This window comes from Rhineura floridana, chromosome 2 (assembly GCF_030035675.1).
Source record: "Rhineura floridana isolate rRhiFlo1 chromosome 2, rRhiFlo1.hap2, whole genome shotgun sequence".
Classification (NCBI taxonomy): Eukaryota; Metazoa; Chordata; class Lepidosauria; order Squamata; family Rhineuridae; genus Rhineura; species Rhineura floridana.
The window spans coordinates 37,250,411-37,276,094 of NC_084481.1; the positions used below are offsets into that span (position 1 = coordinate 37,250,411).

Genomic DNA, 25,684 nt, shown 5'->3' on the forward strand with positions numbered 1-25,684 from the left:
CCTGGGCATAGGATACGCATCTGGGACCGTGATTTTATTGATTAGCCGATAATCAATGCAAAACCTGGTCGTTCCATCTTTTTTCGGAACCAGGACAATACTTGAGGCCCAGGGACTGATGGATTCCCTGATCACTCCTAATTCCAGCATATCTTCCACCTCCTCTTTGATCTCACTCAAAACTTTCCCATTCACACGGTATGGCATAGATCTGATTGGGGCATGATTTCCAGTATCAATGGAATGTTTGGCTATACCGGTTGGGCCAGGTCTATTGCTGAAGAGATTCCCATAGTTTTTCAAAACTCTCAGAATCTCTTCCTTTACTTCCTCCTCCACCTCCTCTGACCATTCCACTTGATCTACCCCTCCTTTGTCTTTGCTTTCCTGTACCAAATCTGGAAGTTCAAGCCCACTTCCCTCAGGGAATAAGGTAACTTGCAACACCTGTGCATCCCTGGTATGGTAAGGCTTTAACATATTTACATGAACCACTTTGCTTTTGTTTAATTGGTCTGTGGTGATTACATACGTCACTGTGTCAAGCCTTTCTCTGATGGTATATGGTCCTTCCCAGTTAGCCTGTAATTTGTCATGTTTCCTGGGTATGAACGCCATAACCATATCTCCCACATCATACACACGTTCCCTGGCTGTTCTGTCATACCAGTAACTTTGCTTCTGCTGTGCTTGACTCAAATTCTTTTTCACCACCTCCATCATTGATGTTAATTTATTGCGGAATTCCAATACAAAATCTACTACAGATGTTTTGTACTCTCCCAGGGTTCCTTCCCATGAATTTTTTAACAGTTCCAAAGGTCCCCTCACTTTTCTAGTGAACATCAGTTCAAAGGGTGAGAAGCCTGTTGACTCTTGAGGGACTTCTCTGTATGCAAATAAGAAGCATCCCAAACGTTCATCCCAGCCTTGTGGGTGATCTTGAACATAGCTTCTTATCATGCCCTTCAAAACCCCATTGAATCTCTCTGTTAGCCCATTAGTGGCGGGATGGTAAGTAGTGGTCTTTAGATGTTTTAGACCACAACATTTCCACATACATTGCATCACTTCTCCCATGAATACACTGCCTTGATCCGTCAGCACTTCATGAGGGAAACCCAGCCTCATAAAGATTTTTAATAAAGCCTCTGCCACTACAGGGGCTTCTACAGATCTTAGTGCTTCTGCGTCTGGGTACCTGGTGGCAAAATCCACCACCACCACTAGATATTTCTTGCCATGCCTTGTGGGTTTGGAAAAAGGGCCCACCAAATCTATTCCCACTCTATAAAAGGGTTGTCCAATTATAGGAAGGGGCTTTAAGGGTGCCTTAGTCTTTACTCTACTTTTCCCCACCTTTTGGCATATACCACAAGATAGACAATGTTGTTTTACATCTTTGGAGATGTTTGACCAATAATAGTGTGCAGCCAATCTCCTCTTGGTCTTTTTTATTCCCAGATGTCCTGCACATGGGACATCGTGGGCTACCTCTAGCAATCTGGTTCTGTATTTGCTAGGTACTATCAATTGCTTCACTGGTTCACATTCATCCTTTCTCTCAGCAGGCATCCACAGTCTATATAAAATCCCATTCTCACACACAACTTGATTCCTCAGTTTGTCAGTGAAAGGAATCTGTTGGGTCAGGGCTTGTTCCTTTATTTGATTCAAACTGGTATCCTTATTCAGTTCTTCTCTGAAATGCTCTGTCTCTTCCCCAGAGACCAGTTGATACAGTTTGTCTCCTTCAGCAGGCCTGCCAAGGGTTGCTATGGTGACCTGAGGCTCGCAAACAGATTCCACCCTGTTTGTTTCAGCCCCCCTTAACATGGCTTCTGTTTCTCTGCCAAGTTGCTGTCTGGTCACCACATATATTTTCCCTTGTGCCCCCATAACATCTCTTCCCAGTATCACTGGTTCTTGTTGTTGGGCATTAATGCCTACTTTATATCGGCCCTCTCGGCCTCTCCACGCCATTTTCACCAGGGCCACAGGCAAGCTTTCTGGTTGACCCCTCACTCCTTGGATATTCACCGTTTCCTGAGGTAATATTTCTTCAGATTTTATTAAATCTGGCCTCAGTAACGTCTGAGCGGCACCAGTATCAAGCAATGCCCAATAATTTGCCCCTTGTACACTCACTTCCTCTCTCAGACTTGAATCAAGGTCTGTTACTTCTGTCCAGTTTATCTGGCAGAACTCAACCTTTTTTGTGGTTAAATCTTTTGGTTCTATTTTTACTGCCCTTGCCTGAGCAGGATTACTAATGGGGTTGGCAACCTCACATTGAAAACGTAGGTGCCCCGGTCTACCACATTTGTAGCATAATTTCTCCTCACTTTTAGGGTACACAGATCCACTCTGGGGTGTCCTGTGCCCTTCAGATTTTAATGGAGGACTCACTCGCTGTAGCACCACATCCTTTCTGCCACCATTATATGGTCTGGGTTTAAACTCTCTTGATGTTTTCCCCACCCAGCCAGTTCTGTTGGAGGCAAAGTGATCCGCCATCTCTGTGGCCTCCTGCACCGATGTAGGGGAACGGTCTTTGACCAGGAGCCTTATTTCTGGTGGTAACTGATGGTATAATTGATCCAGTATCATGAGGCTTTTCACCTCTTCCACTGACTGAGCTTTGGCACTACTCATCCACTTCCTAAATATATCCATCAGCTTTGCTCCCAGTTCAACAAAAGACCTCCCTGCTTGGATCTGACAGTTTCGGAATAATTTTCTAAAGTAGTCAGGTCCCAGTCTGAACCTTTTGTATACTGCCTCTTTAAACTCAGCATAGGTGACAGGCTTGTCTGAGGGGAAATATTGGTATACCTCTGCCAATTCCCCTTTGATCAGGTTTGATAAATACTGCATGTATTTATCTTCAGGTAGCCCCCACAACTGAGCTGCCTTTTCAAAGGTTGTGAGATAAATTTGAGGATCTTGACCAGGCTCATACACAGCAAAGTCCTTTGGAGTAATTTTTATTTTTGCTCCATCTCTGTCTTTCCTTGTCTCCTCAGAGTGAAATTTCTCTCTATCCAATTTTAATCTTTCCCCTTGCATCTCGGCATCCACTCTCATTCTCTCAGTTTCCATCCTCAATCTCTCAGTTTCCATCTTCAACTTCTCAGTTTCTAACTCTCGCTGTTTATCTTTCCCATCAGCTTCCATCCTCAATCTCTCAGTTTCCAACTCCCTCTGTTTTTCCTTCTCTGCACCTTCCATCCTCAATCTCTCAGTTTCCAACTCCCTCTGCTTGTCTTTTTCCTCAGCCTCCCATCTTAACTTCTCTCTCAAGTACTCTATATAAGCGGGATTGCTTAAGTATCCTTCTGGGGTCTCTTCCCTGACAGGTTGTTTTTGCTGGGCAGTTGCAAATCCTATAAGTGCTACCCTCAATTCATCTACCCCTTTACCCTCGTGAGGTAAATTGAATGTTATGCACTTCTCCACCAGCTCCTCTCTTTTCATTTTTATATATTCAGCCATGGTGTTTGAGTTCACTCACTCTTTGCCACACACTCTTTGCCAGTCACTCTCGCAAGTAATCTTGTTTTGTTATTTCTGTTTGTCACAGCACTGTTAGGGATTCTCTAGTATTCGTACCACCGCTACAGCCAACACCTGTGACGTAGTCTCCTTTGTCACCACGTGTCTTTGGGACTCTCTTTGGTTCGTATCCCACCGCTACCACCACATGTGACGCCCTTCCCTGGCTCTCCCTGTCAGGTTCCTACCTACTCGTGGTTACTGCCTGTCTCTAGGCACCACCAGGGACTCCACCAGTCCGGACTGTCCTTTTTTATGGTTTCTCTCCCCGCTCTAGCACAGATCTCAACAGATCCCCTGCTAGGCAGCACCACCAGTCACATCCTATAACCAGTAGTCCCAGAGACTCGGCCTGAGTCTCCCTCAATTAGGTTACCTCTGTGACTGCGTGCTTAAGCTGTCCCAATCCCTTTGATTTACTCAGACTGCTTGTGGTGTTATTCTTCCCTTCCCCGCTGCCACCATCTGTCATCCTTCAGCCTTGGTATTTACCTTACCCTCCCTTCTGGTCTGTGAAACCCCAGCCAAGGATCAGGCCTTTGGTAAACCAAAAGTATTTATTGAATAACAAAGATAACAAGATTTCTTTAAAAGGCACTTAAGCATATGGTTACATCTATTCCTCAGGTACTGGTCTTAGTATTAATCCGAACTCCACCCTCTCCTCACATCCACCAACTCTCCACACAATCTCCTCTCAAAACCCACCAAAACAACCCTCTCAAGTCCACCAACGTCCACCCAGATTTACCTGTCATTCTTCCTTTTATACTGTCAGCCATTTTAAACATTCAGCCAATCATCCAGCATTCTACTGCCCATTCACTCCCCCTTCCTCTTTCATTCTACTTACCATGTATCTCCTATACAAACAGCACTTACCCTATTTACACTAATACAGGAACATCACACACACACCCAACTGGAGAGGATGTGAGGGCAAGACCAGAGGATGGGAAAGGCACTGACCTTCCCCATCACTACATTTCCATCCAGACAATTGGCACTAAACATGAATGAAGTTTAATCTTTTGAATTGTCTCACCCTTTTTTGAGAGATCCCAAGGAATTCCAGACTCAAAAGCTTGACTTTGCTTACACCTACAGTCCCCTTTCACCTCTGGTCTGTCCCTGTGCACTGATTCTTCATGAACTGAACTACTTTGGTAAAGACAGTGAGTCCTTGAGCTTGCCTTTGATGCTGCATTAGGTATCTCAGTTTTAGATTCCACCTAAAAACAAACTTGTCCATACCATAAGTTTAGGGAAGAGCAGAAAGGAAATAAATACTATAGGGTGTGTTTGTTAACTCTTCCCTGAGAGTCTCTCCTTCTAGTTTTGTTCCTGACCTTTAGATTTTCCTTCCTGTTGGACAATCAAGGGAAAACTTTTTAATTGGCTGCTATATAAAGGATGAACTAAGCAATTGGAAACTAATCGTGGAAAGCAATTGGATTTTTTAAAACTGGTTGTTGGGTTGATTTTTCTGTCCAGAAACCCTGAAAAGGCCTTGTGCTGGGCTGCACATATTGGGGAAATCAGAAATTAGGCCTGAGTTACAGCCTAAGTGTCCAGTCACCCAGCCAGCTAACTGTAGTGTCCACAGCAACATTTCTATTCCTCTAGGTTTGTTTTCATCCTTTGCCATCAAGTAATCAAGAAAAAGAAGAAAAATAGCCACTATGATTGTGGGTCTAGTGAGTGCTTTAAAAGAGTAAAGGGTAGCCATTTTTTCAGTTCACTTTAAGTTATCTTGTTATTTTACCCTTTAGCAATAAGCACCCACTCCTACTCTACTCATTATAATAACTGAAGAATAAACAAATTTCTTACTGCAGGCAAACAAACATGTTTGTTTATTGCTGGCTTGGGTAGACAGCACAACTGAAAATGAAAAGCAGAACAAAGGAAAGTTCAAAGAATGGAGACTAACTCTAGCCCATAATACAAAGTTCTAATATTTAACTCTTCAAGGGTCATGTTACTATACAGGCTGTTGCTTTTTTCAGGATCACTTAAGTAATTATAGGGTTATTATGAAAAATCCACCCTCAGTCAGGGAAAGGCTTGAGTGAGCAGACTTTTGGGCTCTTCTGGATGAGGGTTTTGTTGTGCACTCGCCCTGCCTTATTCACTGATTTTTTCAGAGGGTCCTATTCTTAACTTGCTCATGTTCTTAAAACAAGGCGTCATTCTTTAAATTGAGTCTGCCATTGTCTGTCACATCACAAATTAAAGCGAAGACTATTTCCCAGAACTCAGGGCAGGGGGCGGGGAAGGGGGCGAAGCACAGTTCTGGGGGCAGTGCCCCCATTTGCCTCCTCCTCCAGCTACAGACTTGCAGCCAGGACGCTCACTCAGGAGGATGCCCCCAAGATGTGCTGCCTGAGACCATGGCCCCATCCTGCTTTAGGGCAGGGCTGGCCCTGCCTTGGATTGTAGAGCAAAAGGAAAGCACATTCTGGTGTTTATCATCAGCAGGGGACAATGGTCACCGGGAGATTGCAAGCTCCTGCCTTCCAGGAAGAACATAATGGTAAGGGGGAGGCCAACCCCTCTGTGAGCCAGAGGAGGAGCAGCTGCTGGAAGCCCACTTCCTGCCAGAAAGAGCATGCGCCTCCAACTGCCAGTCGCCCTGGGAATGCAGAGCAGAAGGAAAGCACATCTGGCCTTTGCGCCTGGCCAAAGGAAGAAGCACAGCTGGGGCAGTTGCAGCATCTCTGCCCAGGCAAGGCCACAAGCAAGGGGGAAGGTCAGCCTGGCCCCAAGTAGATATAAATGCCAGTTTGCAACTCACCGCTTTGCCCTGCCATTGCCAACAGATCTTCTTCCTCTACTTTGTCTTTCCACTCCTGTCCCCTTCCTTTGCATGTCTTGCCTTTTAAGTTTTTAAGCCTGACGGCAAGGTCTCTATCTCTGTCTCCACATTTTATTCAAAGTAAGTCGCTTTGGGGAGATAATATTTGTCTAAAAAGTGGGATATAAATAAATAACAAGTGTTTTCAAAGATCAAAACAATCAATAGGCTGCACACCTATACCCTGAGGAACACCCACTGGACTCAGTGGGACTTACTTCTAAGGAGACACGGATAGGATTGTGTTGTGAAAGTATCACATTTGCCTTTCTCATATCAATCTTTCCACTTCATTCGCTTCTTCAATGCTGGCTCTTTCTGCCTCCCCCATCTCCACCAGTGTTTTTTTTTCCTTTTCAGTTATATCTTCACACCTGTACATAACATTACATCAGACCGTGGCTTTAAGCATGAACCTTTTAAGCATCTCAAGCATGTAACAAATATTTAAAACAGACTTCGGGTGTGCTATGCAATCATGCTTTGTTCCCTTCAGCCTCTCACAAATCCCTAGCGTTGCCCATTCCTCCCCAAACACTGTCACAGCCAACAGTTTCTCTCAGTGCCTCTTTCACATCTCTTGGGAGGAAGAGCAGGAGCCTCTTTTAGCTTTGCTTTTTGTTTTGAACATAACTTGGAAAAGGTAACATGAGAAGTACTGGGTCCAACTATACCAAATACTGTCAGGAAGTATCTTTGGAGGGCAGCCTAAATTGCTGAGATGAGAGAGGAAGAGGAGCTCGTAACCATAACAGCAAGGGGAATTTGCCCAAACTGACTTCTGATCTTCCACTTCATAGCTGTTCCGGGTATCCTTGATGCTAAAATTGAGGAGTAGGAAAGGTGCATTGCAGTCATTCAAATCTATTATTTATTTATTTATTGCTAATGTGGAAAAAAATCATATATAGCTTTTTGGTCCAAAGTCCCTCAATGCACAATATAGTCCCGCAAACTCCCAGGAATTAAAAAACCCTCTGCTCCAGTCTCAAATAAATCATGAGGCTGCTTGTGGTTGTAGCACAGCAGTGAAAGAAGGGCCCTCTGGAGATACTCAGAAGCTAAGATCTGGTGGCTGTGCCATAAATAGGACACTCAGAAAGAAGAGGTGGTTACAGAACTCTGGTTAGTTATGGACAAAACTGGCTGAAACGGGGGGGGGGGGATGTGGAGACTTTGTGGCTCAAATAATAAGACAGCCATGATGTTCCTTTGCTAAGATTTGTGCTAGGTGATGTGGCTAAATTCAGACAAGCATTATAATTATCTGCTACAAAAGGCCTCTACAGAATAGTTGACATGTCACACTACACTATGGTTTAGCAAGATGTGCACGAGCGGCAGAAAGCCACAGACTCACCCCCTCCCCTCTCTTCCTCCTGCATAGTCAGGAGGAGTTTGGCAACTTTTGCTCCCACACTTGCTTAATGTGGTGTGTTGTCCAAATCTACTAACTGTGGATTACATTAACTACGGTTAGTTTAAAACATGTCAACTGCAAATCATGATTTCTGAAGCTGGCCTATTTAAACCAAACGTGGATAAAGTTCGGAACTTCTAGGTCTAGATAGCCTGGCAAATTGACCAAAGTGAAAGTGAACGCCTCCGAACTCCTGGCCACAGAGGACAAGGAGTGGAGGGTGCACATGAGAGTTCAAGACTCACTGCAGCTCATTCCTATTCAGAATGCCATGTTAACACAGCCTATGTCTCTTTCTCTCACAAATCTTCACAGTTCCCCACAATAAATTTGTGATGTCCAAAGGGGAGAAATGTGTCTCCATGCACACGGTAGACACATGCCATGTGAGGTGCTACCAACTAAGGATACCCAAGAGCATGCCCTTATTGAACCAAGGCCCACATGCCCATCTGGGCAGCCTTCTAGGGGCCACATGCCAACGGAGGGTGGGATCAGAGGCAAGAGTGGGTGAAGCAACTAATGTAAATGTCACTTTTTGTACAGTAGGCCAGTTTCCACACATACTCAGACACTCCTCTTTGTCTCTATCCGGGGAACCAAGTGACATTATCAGAGTTAAAGGCCACTTTCCAGCCAGGCAAAAGTACTCAGGAAGGGTTTGAAGTAGGGCCAGTGAGGGGTGTAACCTGGAGAGAGTCTTGAGGGCCAAACAGAGAGGTCTGGAGGGCAGCATTTGGATCCTGAGCCTGAGGTTCCCCATCCCTGCCCTTACCTGTTTGGTTTGGGCAAGGGGGCCTAGGGCCTCTTTATAACAAACCGAGTTCTGAATAGAAGAATTCAAAGTCTTACTTCCAAGCTGGACCTTCTAATGCGGACGGAGATAACTGACAGGCAGGCTGCAAATGGCAGGCCCTGAAGAGGAAGCCAAAGACCAAAACAAACAAGCCAGCATCCAGTTCTTACAATACCAAATATATTGAATTCTATGCTTTTGTTTAAAAACGCACACACTAAAAAGAGAGAATTTTCTTGCCTACAAAGGTCCATTACAGATCAAATAGCAGCTTTTTTTAATGGATTATCCCTCTCCCTGCAAACCTTATTTAAAAAAATTAACAACTACAGATCTTTTCTTTTGCAGTACAGATGTGCTGAGCGTAACTACGCTTTCTCTTAAAAAAATTGAAATCAAGCAAGCGAGGGAAGGGGGGAGAGAAAGGAGCTGTGTTTATGCTGCTTGCAATCGAAGACTAGACTGGTGGCGTGGAGTTGCCTTCACTTCTCTAAGGAGAGATACCAGCTGTCTCGCTTCTTCAAAACCCTGAGAATAATGGCCGGGCCAGGCAACTCCAACTCAGAGGACACAGAGCTGCTCTTCTACCCAGAAAACAGTTTAAAAGAGATACTCTTAAACAATGACAATCACGTCTGTGTGATCTAGCCTTCTCTGTTTTGTTTGGTTTCCCTGCAGGGTTCTTTTTTAGCAATCCATCTTTCTTTTTCTTTTTTGTCTTTGTAGAAATGTTCATTTTACTTTAAGCAGGAAAATTTAACCCCACTGAAAATGAGGAGTAGGCCATATTGCTGTCAGGTTCATTGGAGCACAGGAAAACTGCCTTACATCAGGTCAGGCTGTTTCCCATCACCAGCTACCTGATCTCCTCACCACTTGACAAGATGGTTTCCAACAAACGGTTACGTGTAAGTAACCTCGAAGTAGCTGTAAATGGTTGCCCATATTCACTCACTAGAAAGGGCAAAGGCAGGTCAACTATGGTATAGAATCACCTGCAGCCAAAAACAGTCGTTGATGAATTGAGAATCTGCAGAACTAAAATGACATTCCTTCAGGCAAAGTGGAAATCAAAAGTCTAAAAACATGGGTGGGGAAGCTATGGCCCTCCAGATGCTGTTGGACTAAAACTCCCATCATCTCTGAACATTGGGCATGTTAGCTGGGGCTGACTGGGAGTCCAACGTCATCTGGAGGGTCACAGGTCTCCCATACCTGTTCTAAAACTGTTTTCCAAGTTCCCCTCATATCCAGATGCACAATCCTCTACATGTGTACATCAGAAGAAAGTCCCAAGGGCTTTAATGGGACTTACACTCGGGTAAATACTTAAGAACATAAGAAGAGCCTTGCTGGATCAGGCCAAAGGCCCATCTAGGCCAGCATCCTGTTCTCACAGTGGCCAACCAGATCCCTATGGGAAGCCTGCACGCAGGACCTGAGAACAACAGCACTCTCCTCTCCTGAGGTTTTGAGCAACTGGAATTCAGAAGCATACTGCCTCCAACACAAGATGAGATGGCCCATCAAAAAAACAATGGAAAAATGAGGGGATTTTTTGTTTGTTTTCCCCCTCCCCTTTTTTTCCAAAAAAATTGGGGAGGGGGAGAGGGAAAAACCAGAAAAAGAGGGAGGAAACCAGTTTCATCTCTACTATGACATAGCCGCCTGGGTTAGTATAGAAGGTATAGGATTACAACCTAAAACTGTCTGCAATATCACACACTGCCATTTGTACATGAAAAATGTTTTATGGGTACATATCAGACTGACAAATAAGTCCACAAAAGTAAGAAGCCTACTTCCTCCCACTAATGTGGATTTTAAAAATCCTTTAGTCTCATGCCATTTAATAGTAACGGGTATAAATCAGCTATTATTGGAGTAGAAGATTCATAAAAGGAAGGAAGTGGGGGGAAATGCCTAGTATTTCTGTCTTGAGGTGGCTTCAAGGAAGCAAAACTTCCTTCCGTCCTCTAAAAGCCAAAGACCAGACACACAAAAAGGGGGCCTCTTTTCTTTTCTTTTGTGCAAAGTGACATACGCAGCATGGTCCTGCGCATATATTTACCAGCTTTGTCTGGTTCTTCAGCTACGCCCATTCCTGGACAAGGATAGCCTGACCTATGTAGTCCATGCATTGGTAACCTCGAGGCTGGATTACTGCAATGCTCTCTATGTGGGGCTGCCCTTGGCCCTGGTTCAGAAGCTCCAGCTGGTGCAAAATGCAGCAGCCAGATTGCTGATGTGAATATATGGCCGACTACATGTGACACCACTTTTAAAATATCTGCACTGACTGCCCATCTGTTACCAAGCCAGATTCAAGGTCCTTGTATTAATTTACAAAGCCCTAAGCAACTTAGGTCCAGGGTATCTTAGGGACCGTCTGAACCCTTATATCCCAGCTTGATCATCGAGATCTTCTGCAGGAGCAACCTTGGTCATCCCCCAAGTTGGCGAGGCTTATTTAACTTCAACACAAAATCAAGCCTTCAGTGTCATCGGCCCAGGTCTCTGGAATGCTCTGCCAACAGAGATTCAGCAGGTGCCTTCTCTTTTCACTTTTAAGTGCCTGCTGAAAACATTTCTGATTTGCCAGGCTTATGCAGGCAATTAAGAATATGCTTTTTTCGCAACAAGTGACATTTGTTTTATTGTATTTTTAATATTTTTTAATTCTATGGTTGTTCTTGTTGTTTTAAATGTTTTGTAAACTGCTTTGATGTTTTTAATGAAATAGCGGGGTACAAATATTTTATAAATAAATAAATAATTCAGATATTAAAGACTCACTGTTTTAAGTAAGCAAATGGGCATAGGATTGTAAGCAGGCAAACAAAGATGGCACTTCAAGCACAAAAGTGAGCACCAGCTCAGTCATTCATGCATGGCTGCTAAGAGCTCAGTGAGCGATGAATGGACCATGTGCAATGGATTTATTTTTGCTTGAAAGAGCCAAATTTACCTAGTAGTCCAATACAGTTAACAGTAATAATAAAATATAAAAATTCTGGAGAGACAGAATAACCCATCACTCCCTATGGCAGATGCAACACTAGTTCTCTGCAAAGTACAGTTTGTAAATAAGACACTGACCACAGAAATAAGTCTTCCCTCCCCCCTTCCTTTACGACACTTCCTCTCTTTCCTTTTATCAGCTTTAACTATAGTTTATATCTGCACTTAATTTTAACTGGAGTTTGAAATCAGAGTTCAGCAAGAGCCTGCAAACCCTATTTAAGCGACAGCCTAGTTCAGCCAACCAGTGTGCCTCCAGATGTTGTTGGACCACAACTCCCATCAGCCTCAGCCAGCATTGCCAATGGTCAGGAAAGATGGGAGTTGTGGTCCAACAACATCCGGAGGCACACTGATTGGGAAAGGCTGGCCTAGTTAAACCATGGCTAAAACAGACAAAGAAAAGAAGAGACCACGCCCTAGAAAGGAACAAAAGGGATAGAGTATATATTCCTGAGGCTGGAATTTGCTGATTTGCAAACCACGGTTTCCAGGGAGCTAATTTTATGCTTGTCCCAGACCACAATGGAAAAATATGTGCCTGTCATGAAGCACAGAGTGAAGTCAATCTAACCATACAAGCACACTGACCACAGAATAAATTAAAAAAACCGCATTCACACATGATGTGTGGGAGGCAAGTATGTATATTTTTTTACTGTGATGATGAATGAAAAGGGCCACATTATGAGCCTTTCAACTTCCCTTGCTAACAACTACTTTACTTACAGAATGCTAAACGGTGTTGCCCACTCTTCCTTCTCCTTTCCTCAGGAGTTTTTGACATCTGAGTTACTACCCTTCTGAACTTTTAAGCCCTTCAGCGCTTAGGAGGACAAAAAGAAGGCTGCTGTCTACACTTTAGTTTTACAGTTCCATTAAAAGGTGACCTGCAAGCAAAAAAGAAGAAGAAATCGCAGGACTTTAGTACTGAGTGCTAAATGCCCATGTACGCATGCACACACATGTTAAATGGGTCTGGAAAGCATTCAGTCCATTGTGAAGGTGAACATTTAGCCATTTGTTCCCCTCAATGAAATGAATGGAGGCAAAACTTCCATCACACTTTTGCAAGGGGAATAATAAAATAAATATAATCTGCACCCACACAAAAACGACTAACATTATTGTCCTAGGAACCTGAGTCTCTAGATCTCCATTTGCTGCAAGAAAGAAATTTAATGCCATGTATGTACATGTGCATATGGATGGAAAATACAGTTTAAAAGGAGGGAGGCAAGTGAGGTCGGGAAGATGAAGGAACAGGACAACAGAGTAGTTTAGGGTACAATTTTACATTACTGCTCTTTTTATCTTTTGTTGTTTTTGACTGTAAGCCACTTTGGGTGGGGGGCATTTGTCCAGAAAAGCAGCCTAAAATAAATTATCATCATCATCATGATGATTATTATTCAGAAGCCAGAGAAGAAAAAATTGTACCATCCTATTATAATTGCTTTCATGGTAGAAGGGAGGAACAGATTTCCCTCCCCTTCAACATAAACTGGATGAACTGATCATAAACTGCCTTACATTCATAGAATAGTAGAGTTGGAAGGGGCCTATAAGGCCACTGAGTCCAACCCCCTACTCAATGCAGGAATCCAACTTAAAGCATACCTGACAGTATGGTCTTGAGGTCTTTCCACCCTTCTCCATTTTTCTTCCTCTGCAATAGGGATGGGAAACCTTGATTGGGGGGGGGACTTGAATGTGGCCCTTCAGATTTCTTTATCTGGCCCTCAGGACTCTCTCCAGGTCATGCTCCCCCCCTTAAACCCAGGCTAAGCCATATGAACATAAGATCCAGCTGGATCAGGTCTGTGACCCATCTAGTCCAGCCTCCAACTTCCAAAATTGTCATTGGTAGAGGCTCTAAGGGGTAGGCATTCTCCTAACAGGATCTATGATCCCTCTTGGGGATGGATGCTTTAACAAACTAAAGTGCAAGCCAGCGTCTACAACACGGGTTCTCAACCCATCTTCCACAGGTGCAATGACACTCATGAAGGTCTTCAGTGGGAAACCCAGAATCTGACCTTTTCATTTTTTAAAAAAGTAAGTCTCTAGCCCTCCTAAAAAGGAGGTTATGGAACAAACTGTGCAGGTACTCTTCTAAGTGATTTATGTAAAATGAGCCTGTCTGGCTCCTCCTGCCTGTCAGTGTTATTAGCCAATGAGTGAAGTCAGAGCTGTAATTGACAAGTGAGTTGTTTGGACATCAGGCAACAGGAATCCCTGGGGTCCTAAACAGCTGCTGTCTTTCCCTCCTTTTTAATGCACTTTTCCTGCTTCTTCTTTTCCTACTTCATAGTTGGCCCTTCCTTTTCCCCTAGCAACCAAGGATGCATCTTTCCTGTGCTGGGTTCACCTAAGATCAGGTAGCGCCTAGAAGTATGTATGGAAATACATTTATGGGAAAAGCTTCACCATTACTACTCACTAATTTTGTGTTATGTCACACCCCCATGGCAGCCATTTTATGATTGGTGCCCTCTGGTCTGAAAAGGTTGGCGACTCCTGCTCTACAAAAATCGCTGGTTTGTTTTCAAGGCTGTGTACACACCACACATTTAAAGCGTATTTTCCCCAAAACAGAACCCTGGGAATTCATAGAGCTACAATTCTCAGCACCCTTAATAAACTACTGTTCCAAGGATTCACAGTGTGTGTGTTTTGAATGTGCTTTAAAGGTATGGTGTGCATGGAACCCAAAGGCAGTTTTGGACACAAAAGTACTTTAGCTCGTGCAAGGCAGGCTTGCCAATCTTCATTAATCCACCTACCTGAAAAGCTACTCTTGGGGGTTGGGAGCCCTCTGGGCAAGTGGCACAGGGTGGGGCTGCAGTGAGTGGGGAAGGGGGATCAGCAAAAATCAGGCATCCACCTTGTGTGAGCCAAAGTGCTTTCTGCTTGCACAGAAGCACCTCTCGATATAAGCCACTTTGCTCTTCACTGTGGGCACTTCCAAACGGACAGATTAATGCCCAAAGATAATAATGTGTTGTGCTGTGTCTAGCTGTGTTCTTTCACCCATGGAAGGCTTTCTGATCCAGCAGACTTCCATGAACAGGAGGAGGAGGAGGGAGGGAGTTTTCATAAATTCCCCCTTTCTCCTGCAGCCCCCCTCCCTTTTCCATGCTGTTCTAGAGAAGATTGGGTGGGCACAGAAGACTGCAGAGGGAAAATGGCAGCTAAAATTCTGCCCATCCCCACACCCCCACCCCAATCCACTCACAGAAACCTTAGCAGGATCAAACAGCCTTCCATGACTGAACAGCTGGATACAACCCAATGTTTCTATATTCTTGTCTCTACCATTTTTTTGACAAATGCAATTTTTCTACAGGTGTGAGATTAAAAAAAAGATTTTAAAAAAAGAAAAACTACAGATGAGTTATCCGTTGTTTTTTTAATTTCCAAAATTTTGTGGTTGGAGGGACAAATGAATGTAATTTGCACTGACAGGATAAAAGCATTAAGTTGTAGCATACAGATTTACTTGGTTTCCTGAAACAGTACTCCAGGCATCCTCTGAATAAATTGCTCCAGAAATCTGCAAACACACTAAGTGTACAGTGACCGTTTCCAAGCATTCATAAAGCCATCTCTTCCGTCGGAATTTTGGGAAGTAATGACAAGGCTAAAGACACACATACACTCCAAAACACAACAAAGGCCCAAAACTGAGGGCAATTCTCAGAGAGGGTGACTGCGGCTATCTGCAAATAAGATCCACAAAACAAAGTGGGGCTTGCTTCCAAGTACGTGCACATATTTGCATAAATGCTCACTACGTGCGAAAGCAAGGGGGAAGAGCTCAGAATTAACTGGCTAACTCACAAGCTCAAATCATCTTAGGAATCTACATAATTAATTGGTTATTTGCACAGATGCAGAAAACAAATGTATGCTATAGGATTTGGTCTCTAGAGCAACTTTGCTCCATTTTTGAAAAGCAAAACAAAATGTACAAATGTCTAAATCTCAAAAGCTGCCAAGAACAACCTGAGCACAGGTAGGCAGTTTTCAGGAAAAGCTCAAGAGAACAGAGCTAGGCAGGTCTTCAGTAGGTGAAATCCACGCTTTGCTACCCACACAGCACCTTGTCTTTATCCCACGTGAATCATCCATCACTTGGAACTTCCCTTCTTCGCTCATCAAGCCTTGACATCTATACATTTCTCTCCTTCCTCTCTCCTATCACCAATTCTCTAAGCTTGACAGCTGGAAGCAGAATCATGCAACATGCACACAAAGTGAATGCAAATTCACACAATTTACAACATTTGGATGTCCTTATTGCAGAATATAGATTTCCTGTGCAGATGAAATTAACAGTGCCCAAAGCAGTTTGTAAAGCATGCAACACAGATAATGTTTTAATTAGCACGGTGCTTAAAAATTCACCCATTTTTATTTTTAGCCCATAAGGAGTCCTTTTTCAGAGGCTAAATGTCACTCACACACACACCAATGTACCTTTTTGTAGCTGTTTGCAGCCATTGTTTCTCCTCAGTGCACTGTTGCAATTCCACTTTTTAAGAGGTTCTCCACCCTAGAGTGGGCTAGTCTGCACACCGCCCAAAGGTTTAGGTTGCTTACATGCAGGAGCAAATCCCAAAGTCATGCTTCTGCCCCAGCTTGTGTGAAACATTTACATGGGAACCGTAGCTTATGCATATAAATGCTACAGTCCCACGAACCCTCTATCCTTTTTTTCATCAAAAAGGATGCATGCTTGCCCATTAATTCACATTAACTTTCTGTATTGTTCTGGAGGAGAGAACACGAGCCGGAGGCTCGCTCTTGCTAGTGTACAGTGTGTACATATAGAGACTAGCCCCTTATTCCAAAAAAATCAAAACAGTAAAATACACTATTTTCAAAACACAACACAAGGCCCCTTTATGGCTTTACCTATTCAACAGGTGGTCCAAGAAATTCATAGCAGAAAATGAAACACACTTGGAGGAAAAAGGAAAGTAAGGACATACACAAAGTCCCCAGCAAAATGTTTCCAAAGTATAAGGTCTACGTATTTATACATGCCCAGTGAAGCTTTTTTTTTTTTTTTTTAAGTGAACATGCCTATGGCAAATTTGTATAGGTTTTATATAGATTCCCATCTTACAAAGAGGTGAAAGTGGGTGGCAGGGGAAAGGGGAGAAAAAGAGGCATTCAGGTTAAACTCACTGCCTGCTCAAGGCGGTGGGTGGATTCCATCAAACACCACTGCCACTGGCTAGTTTAAATTAACTGCCAGCAGAAACTGCTAGACACATATACACACCCACACCCCTTTCCAAAAGTATAACTCAATTGTCATTACTTCCTCCTTGTAAGAAAATGGGAGTTTGGAGTTTCCATTCCAGTTTGGTAGATCTAAGAAACCAAATATTTTTTAAGGCAAGGAAACGTAATGCTCTAAATGTGCTAATGGATCTTTTACTCGGTTGTTATAAGCGGTATCATTCAAATAGAGATGATTTGGTGGATGAAGTGGCAGTCACGGGAACTCTGGGGGCAAGTGACCACACCATACTTGAATTCTTGATTTTAACAGAAGCAAAAGCTGAGAGTAGCCATACGCACACCATGGACTTCAGGAAAGCTGATTTTAATAAACTCAGAACAATGGTAAGTATGGTTCCATGGCAAGTGACCCTAATAAGAAAAAGAGTCGAAGATGGGTGGGAGTTTCTAAAAAAGGAAATTCTAAAAGCGCAATGGCAAGCAATTCCAACAAGGAAAAAAGGGGGAAAACAGCAGAAGAACCCAATGTGGCTTCAAAAAAAGCTTAGAGATGACCTGAAAACAAAAAAGGACACATACAGGAAGTGGAAAGAAGGCCAGCCCACAAAGGAAGAGTACAGGCAGGTATCACGGAATTGCAGGGATGGTGTCAGGAAGGCTAAAGCTGAGAATGAGCTGAGGCTAGCGAGGGATGCTAAAAGCAACAAAAAAGCTTTCTTCATGTATGTCCATAGTAAAAGACAGAGAAAAGAAATGATGGCACAGCTACTGAATGAGGATGGCAAAATGGTAACAGATGACAAAGACAGAGCTTGGAAAAGTTACTTTTTTGAACTACAACTCCCATCAGCCTCAGCCAGCATGGCGCTGGCTGGGGCTGATGGGAGTTGTAGTTCAAAAAAGTAACTTTTCCAAGCTCTGGACAAAGACAAGGCAGAAGTCCTCAATTTCTACTTTGGCTCAGTCTTCTCCCAAAAAAGGGCCTATGACCCTCTCAGGAAACATGAAGTAGAAGGGGCAGGATTGGACCTTGAGATTGATAGACAAATGGTCAAGGAATACGTAATCACTCTGAACAAGTTCAAATCGGCAGGGCCTGATAAACTGCTCCCTAGCGTATTGAAGGAACTGCCTGAAGAACACTCAGAACCGCTATCTATTATCTTTGCGAAATCATGGAAGACCGGTGAAATGCTGGAAGACTGGAGGAGAGCTAATGTTGTCCCTATCTTCAAAAAGGGCAAGAAGGAGGAACCGGGGAACTACAGACCAGTCAGCCTAACATTAATCCCTGGGAAAATTCTGGAGCAGATTATAAAGCAGTTAATCTGTAAGCAACTTGAAAACAATGCAGTGATTACTAGGGAGTCAAACATGGATTTATGAAGAACAAATCCTGCCAAACTAATCTAATCTCATTTTTTGATTGGGTAACCTCCCTTGTAGACTGTGGGAATGCTGTGGACATAATATACCTCGACTTCAGCAAAGTTTTTGACAAAGTGCCCCATGATATTCTGATTAGCAAGATAGCTAAATGTGGACTGGATGATCCACAGTTGGCTCCAAAATCATACTCTAAGAGTGCTTATCAACGGTTCCTTCTCAAACTCGGCGGAAGTAACGAGTGGGGTACCACAGGGCTCGGTCCTGGGCCCAGTGCTCTTCAACATTTTTATTAACAACTTGGATGAGGAGGTACAAAGCATGCTTATCAAATTTGCAGATGATACAAAATTGGGGGGCATAGCTAATACTGTGGAAGACAGAAACAAAATTCAAAGGAACCTTGATAGGCTGGAGCATTGGGCTGAAAACAACAGAATAAAATTCAACAGGGATAAATGCGAAGTTCTACACTTAGGAAAAAGTAACCAAATGCAGAGTTATAAGATGGGGGATACTTGGCTCAGCAGTATGACATGTGAGAAGGATCTTGGAAATGTCGTTGATCACAAGCTGAATATGAGCTAACAGTGTGATGTGGCTGCAAAAAAGGCAAATGCTATATTAGGCTGCATTAACAGAAGTATAGTTTCCAAATCCCATGAAGTACTCGTTCCCCTCTATTCAGCACTGGTTAGGCCTCATCTTCAGTTCAGTTCTGGTCTCCGCACGTCAAGAAGGATGCAGACAAACTGGAATGGGTTCAGAGGAGGGCAACAAGGATGATCAGGGGACTGAAACAAAGCCCTATGAGGAGAGACTGAAAGAACTGCACATGTTTAGCCTGGAGAAGAGAAGACTGAGGGGCGATAGGATAGCACTCTTCAAGTACATGAAAGGTTGTCACATAGAGGAGGGCCGTGATCTCTTCTCAATCGTCCCAGAGTGCAGGACATGGAATAATGGGCTCAAGTTGCAGGAAGCCAGATTTCAAATGGACATCAGGAAAAACTTCCCAACTGTTAGAGCCATACGACAATGGAACCAATTACCTAAAGAGGTAGTGGGCTCTCCGACACTGGAGGCATTCAAGAGGCAGCTGGACAGCCATCTGTCCGGAATGCTTTGATTTGGATTCCTGTATTGAGCAGGGGGTTGGACTCGATGGCCTTGTAGGCCCCTTCCAACTCTACTATTCTATGATTCTATGAAATCAGGGATGCGGACCCTGGAGCCCTCCAGATGTTTCTGGACTACAACTCCCATCACCTCCAAGCAGAGCGGTTGAAGGCCTTTCTCTGAACCCCGAAGAGCTGCCAGTCAAGTATAGGCAATACTGAGCTAGATGGGCTAAACAGTCTGACATCCCGTGTTGAGAAAGTAAGGTTTCCAGGTTCTCCATGGTAAAGAACACAGTCTCCCACAAACTCCTCCAGCATTTTTTTTGTGATGGTCTTCACCAATGCAGAGTAGCATCACCTTTTATTTTGCTGCCCATGGCAGCCAATCGGGCTGTCATCCATGGATACGAGTACCAGTACCTCATTTAAAAAAAAAAAAAGGACTGCAAAACTCCATTTCACACCATTTCCAACTTGCTTTGTTTCTGAATGTCTCTGAAAGGGGTGCAACTGTCCCACAATGTTGAGTTTTGCTCATACCAGGTAGACGTTCTTTGACCAGCTGATACGATTCAAGATACTAGGTCTTCAGTGATGTGGCATATAATTTGTCAACACTGCTTTGTCTGTATGGTTCTGTACCACACAAAACAGCTGCTTGAGAGTCGTTAGTGTTCCTATAATTGGACTATGTTCCATCAGATGCTCTCAAGGTTGAGGTTAATTTACAATTTCCGTTGACATAACAAGTGTGCAAAATCCACGCATTCACCATGTTCCCCACTTCAAAGGATTGAGAACTCGGGGGAAGGGCAGTGAAAATACTTTCCTACCCCACTCACCGAGGCTTCAAAACTAGGGCTGACAAAATCAATCTATTAACTATTCATCTCATTTTCAGCTACTTGTACTTCCAAGAGATTTTAAAAGCCAGATGTTGGGAACCTTGAGAGGATAGATGGTGAGACAGGTTTTAGAGAATACACTTAATGCTTCACCTAATGTTTACAATGTGATCAAAAAGCCGAGCTTAGTCGGGTTAAACACAGACATGAGAAAGTAACTTTTTCAAAGTCAGAAACAGCCACGCTGTACAGCAATGGAGATGTATGTAGGTCCTGCCACAATAAAGTGTCATCGGTTTTTACTCTGCAATGCATCATAAACATCCAATGAATGACGGGTAGCAGACCTGCTTTTCATTCTCTTGAGACATCAGATACACATATACTTTGCACTCCCCCTCACCCTGCACAGTCAAAATCTCTCTTTTTTTCTCCAGAACCCACATCCTCTTTTGCTGATGTGGTAACACCAAAAAAAGAAAAAGTAGCAAAACAAATTTGAAGAGGAGTTGTTCCAATGGGGAAAAAATAGCCTTCCATTGTTCCTCAGAATGTGTTTACTAAAGAAAGGCATTTAATACAGAATGTTTATTTATGTATTTATTTATACGTGGAGAGAGAAAGGCAAAAGTCCAGAAAATCCTCGTTGGTCATATTATGACAGTTACTGAAAACATTCCCTCCCCAAAGTAAAAGACATAAAGAATCCCGTTGCTAAAACATTTCTTTAGAAGTTTCAGTCGAAGGTAACATGGAAAAGCAGGTTAATGAAATCTGATCCTACATGTTTACTTGGAAAGAAGTCTCTGTGGGGTTCAGCGAGACCTAACCCAAGTAAAGTCAAATGTCCGGACAAAATGAACAATCACACCCCCTGTGGTTCGGGTGTCACGTGCTTAGATTACTCATATGGGGGGGGTAAGTTTAATGTTAGCCACCCTCAAAGCCTGCTTGACATAATGGGAAAAATTGGCATAATCAGCCTCTTTTGTTTATCTGTGAGAAATATCTGGTCTGCAAAAGACATCCTTTCGACTCCTGTTCAGTAGCCAGCTAGTTTTGCATCAGCCTAAATAGTAATTAATTTTCTGCCGTTAGCCGTATTAGCCTAGTGCTTTTCCAATAGGAAACTGCTCAAAAGAACATCTTCTATCACACATGTATGCGTGCCATATTTGAGTTATACATTAAGAACCGGAGTTGCGCTGCACATTTCATAATGCAGATAAATATAATCAAACCACCACAATACTACAGGAATGACGCACAACTTAATGCAGCTGTCCATATGCATTTTACCTTACTGGATTGAAACCTTAGTCACAAAGCAAATAAACAACTGGATCCCCATCTGCATTGCAATGCTCAAAAGGATACACACCTACTACCTGCACAGTACATTCTGTTTTATTACTCTCAACATTTTGCTTAAGATTTTTTTAATAACAAATATAGCACCCTATTTCCCTCTCCCTTTTGATTCCCCTGTGCTTTAACATATTAGGAGCTTATCTGTCAATATTCAACAATAACAAATGTATTACAGGTACCACACTGGCACACTTGTTCTGCGGGCTCCTAAATCATGCATATTGCTTGCCGCATGTAACCACAGCTGAACTGAGGCCATTAAGTTTGGACTTCCCCAAATACACGACAACCGCATTTATCCAACAGCCACAGATGGAGAGGATAAAGGAAAAGTGGCAACATCTCCCAAATGTCTGGGAACTTCAGTCAAATGGAACCACACTTAATGGAGTGCAACTGTGATGCAAGCCTACATGTGAGGCTCAGCAAAGGTGGATCTATGAGAACTCGGGAGATGACCAGGGATACCTCTTTGCACATTTAGCTGCACTCCATAAAGCAAAGCAAGAGTGACTGTGTGGTGCAGAAGTATGAAATGCATTCTTCACATGAGAAATTACAGGCAGAGTGCACAGCTTTAATCATTTCAGCTTTTGGGGGGGGGGAACTATCAGCAACATTGTTTAGTGCCGACATTAATTTTCCAAGGTGAATGCAAGAGGTGCAAAGCTTGTTCTAAGACCTCACAGGCAAAGTGAAAACCAAAATATAATCTACGCTAAATAACCAAGTGCTACAACTGCAGCAAAAAACTATTCAACAAAAGAGTATAAATTCTTAAGCGCAGGGTTGGTTTACATTTGAAACATTTTCAAAATATTGTTTTAGCTGGGCGTAATAGACCACTGTATGATCTGACACACAGCAAACACAGAGCTTCAATTAAGCAGCTGGCAAGCAGCCAGCCTAGATAAAGGCCCAGACTGTCACTCGCTAGACAATATATATGGCTATTTTGGCAGGCAAAATTGAATGTGATAATTGAGCCATGACGTATTAAAAAGACACATGCTTTCAGAGGAAAGCATTCTGGAGTTCTCAAACTAGATGGCACTTTCAAGCAAGGCACAGTGGGACTGAACAAAGATGCTGAAATCATGATGCAATCCAGCTGGCTGTATTTCAGTCTCCCAAAGCTACTTTTCAACTAAACAACAAACACCGGGGCTTGGTTGCAGGCATGCTTGTGTGCATAATAAAACCTCTGGCACAGGGGTCGAATGCAGCCCCCATGCCTCTCTATCTGGCCCTCAGGACTTTCCCCAGGCCACACTTGGGTTGCCAGGTCCGTGGCCTGAGACTGATCTGGTATCTTTAGGAGAAGAGAAGGTCAGCCAAGTGCAGGTGGTATTGCAACCCTGTAATGAGAAAAACCACAAGGTGGAATTCTCCCTTCCCCCTGCACAACTTTTAAAGATACAAAAGACCTCTTGGAGGCTGGGCCTGGCAACCAAGAGGTCTTCTGTATCTTTAAAAGTTGTGCAGGGGGAAAGAATTCCACCTTGTGGTTTTTCTCATTATAGTGTTGCAAGAACACCTGCACTTGGCTGACCTCTTCTCCTAAAGATACAGGATCAGTCTCAGGCCAAGAACCTGGCAACCCTAGGCCACACCCTTCATTGGCCCTGCTTTGCACCTTGGCCTGGCTGAAACATGTCCTTGGACTCTGATCATGCCTCTGGCTTGCCTGGATGGAGGACAGAAAGGGGTATTGGACTGTGTGTAGAAACCATCAAATGCTGCAAAAATAGAAATTTGCATTCATTGCTCCACCTGCTTTTGCCTCTGCCCCCCTCCACTGGTACGTGCCCTCAAAAGGTTCCCCAGAACAGAACGCGGCCCTTGGGCTTAAAAAAGTTCCCCATCCCTGGTATAACCTGTAGTTTGCCCCTGAACTCATCACAGAAGAAGGGCGCAGGATTCTCCTGGACTGGCTTAACTATTCGGAAGGAAACCACATACACACATACACTCTGTTTATTTTCAGTATTAGCCTTAAAACAACACAGCAGCTTGCGCCCAGAATAAATATATCACCAGTGTCAGCATTGAGAAAATAGCTGCATGGGATGCAAAACATTGCTCAGCCTTTATTTTGTATGCTGTCCTGAGAGCACACTGTCTCCTTGCGTGGTTTTATTAAATAATTCAAGGATACAATAATGAACAAATGTGCTAGATAACCACGGGGTTTTTGAGTTAGCACCAAATAGTTATGTAAAGACTCAATGTTATTGAGATTAGTCAAATTTGCCTGCTGAGACAGATGAGTTTCCTTCTGGAATAAGAAGTGCCTGCAAAGAGGCTGATGCTCACATCTCAATAGCCAATTTAATGTAAAATAGACTATAAAAGGATGGTATGTTAGCTATATAAAAGACATAGTGAGTGTGGAGGGGGTTGGGGAGGGAGAGACTTGAACCTTTCTGTGGATCAGAGGGAGGACTCAAAGGAACCATTTAAAAACATAAAAAGAGCCCTGCTGGATCAGGCTAAGGGGCCATTAGTCCCGCACTCTCAAAGGACCTGAATGCGATAGCGCTCTCCCCACTTGCAATTCCCAGCAACTGGTATTCCGGCAGTACTGTCTCTGACAGTAGAGGAAGAACATAGCCTGACTCTGCAGGAGGGAGAAAACAACTCAGTAAAACTTTGCTAACGTCTTACAGACCTAGTGGTACTATAGACTGTGTCACTTGTGGGTCTGGCAAACTCTCTTAACAGACCTTAAAAGGGCTTGTAGCAGTATTTTCAATATGCAGATATCACCAGTGATGTGGGTAAAGTGCTAAAATAAAAATCCCAATTTAACACTTGAAATTATCTATCTATCTATTGATAAACGTGTGTAGTCATCTAGGGTCATAAGGGATCATTGAACCCTTACTTTTTTGGGAGCAGGGTCTCAGCCAGTTCCCTATGTAGTAGCCAATCAGCATGAAAGGGGAGTGTGTTAGCCACTAAGAAGAGTCTGTGTCCTTTCATGTTGGTTGGAGCCAATCAGAGTGAAAGGAGGTGAGTCAGCCACAGAGAAGACTCTTCACAGTAGCTAACACACAGCCTCCCCTTTCATACTTTGGCTCCTAGGGACGTCTGTTGTAGTAGGGTGTGGACTCAAAGATGACACAGAGAGCAAGGGAGAAGGGAAAGTGGGAAAAGGTTGTAAGGGGGCGTGGTGTGATTATCATGAAGGGCCCTGCACTTCTGAACAAGCCCCTACACTTCTGTCTATAAATACATATGCACGTGTGCACACACACACACACATGTTCACATTAGAACTCATGGCTGCAGAAAAACACTTGACAAAATATGGACAATTAATTATTGGAATATTTTTGCACACACACCCCCAGGCAGAGTTGCGAAGGACTTCTTCCTGAAACACTGCAGACAATCAGTGTAGTCCAATATTCGCCTTGCACATGTGATGCCTTGCATCTGTCCCATGTTCTGGACAACAGCTCTCAACAGCCCCAGTCAGCACAGCGATTCTGGCTGGGGCTTACAGGGGGTATAGTCCAAAGCATCTAGAGGGCACCAGGATGGCAAAGGCTGGTGTAGACAATAGATAGACCAAGGGTCTGACTGGGTATAGGGCAGCTTCCTATGTTCCTAACATGTGGTACTGCCATATGTACATTTTATTTTATTGATTTATTTTACAAAATTTATGTACCGCTTGAATGTAAAGACCTCCAAGCGGTTTACAAAAACATGCACTTCACATGCTTTTTCAAAAGGATTTAAAAAAAAAAAAAAACTACGTTCAGGCCAATGGGTTCAAAATACACCTGTTGATAAGGAAGTCATTTGTAAGAAGCTTAAGAAAAAATCCCACTAACAGTATCACAGAGGAGATGGTGGACAGCAATCAAGAGGTACCGATAGCTTGTTTGTGATGATGTCTAAGACGAATGTCACCCTTAATTCAATAAGTTCAACCAATTTCAAACATCAAGAAGAACAGACCAGAGAAACCATGGCAAAGCTATGTACTCTCTTGGCATCCAAGCCCACACGAGGCTGTTAAAACATACCAACACTCGTCTACTG

The 25,684-nt window shown here is 43.4% G+C and overlaps 1 protein-coding gene across 5 annotated transcripts in view; it reads right to left on the reverse strand.

The window, feature by feature from the left end:
* The window catches only part of UBE2E3 (ubiquitin conjugating enzyme E2 E3), a 148,445-nt gene that overhangs the window by 81,610 nt on the left and 41,151 nt on the right, over positions 1-25,684 (reverse strand). The window lies entirely within an intron of this gene.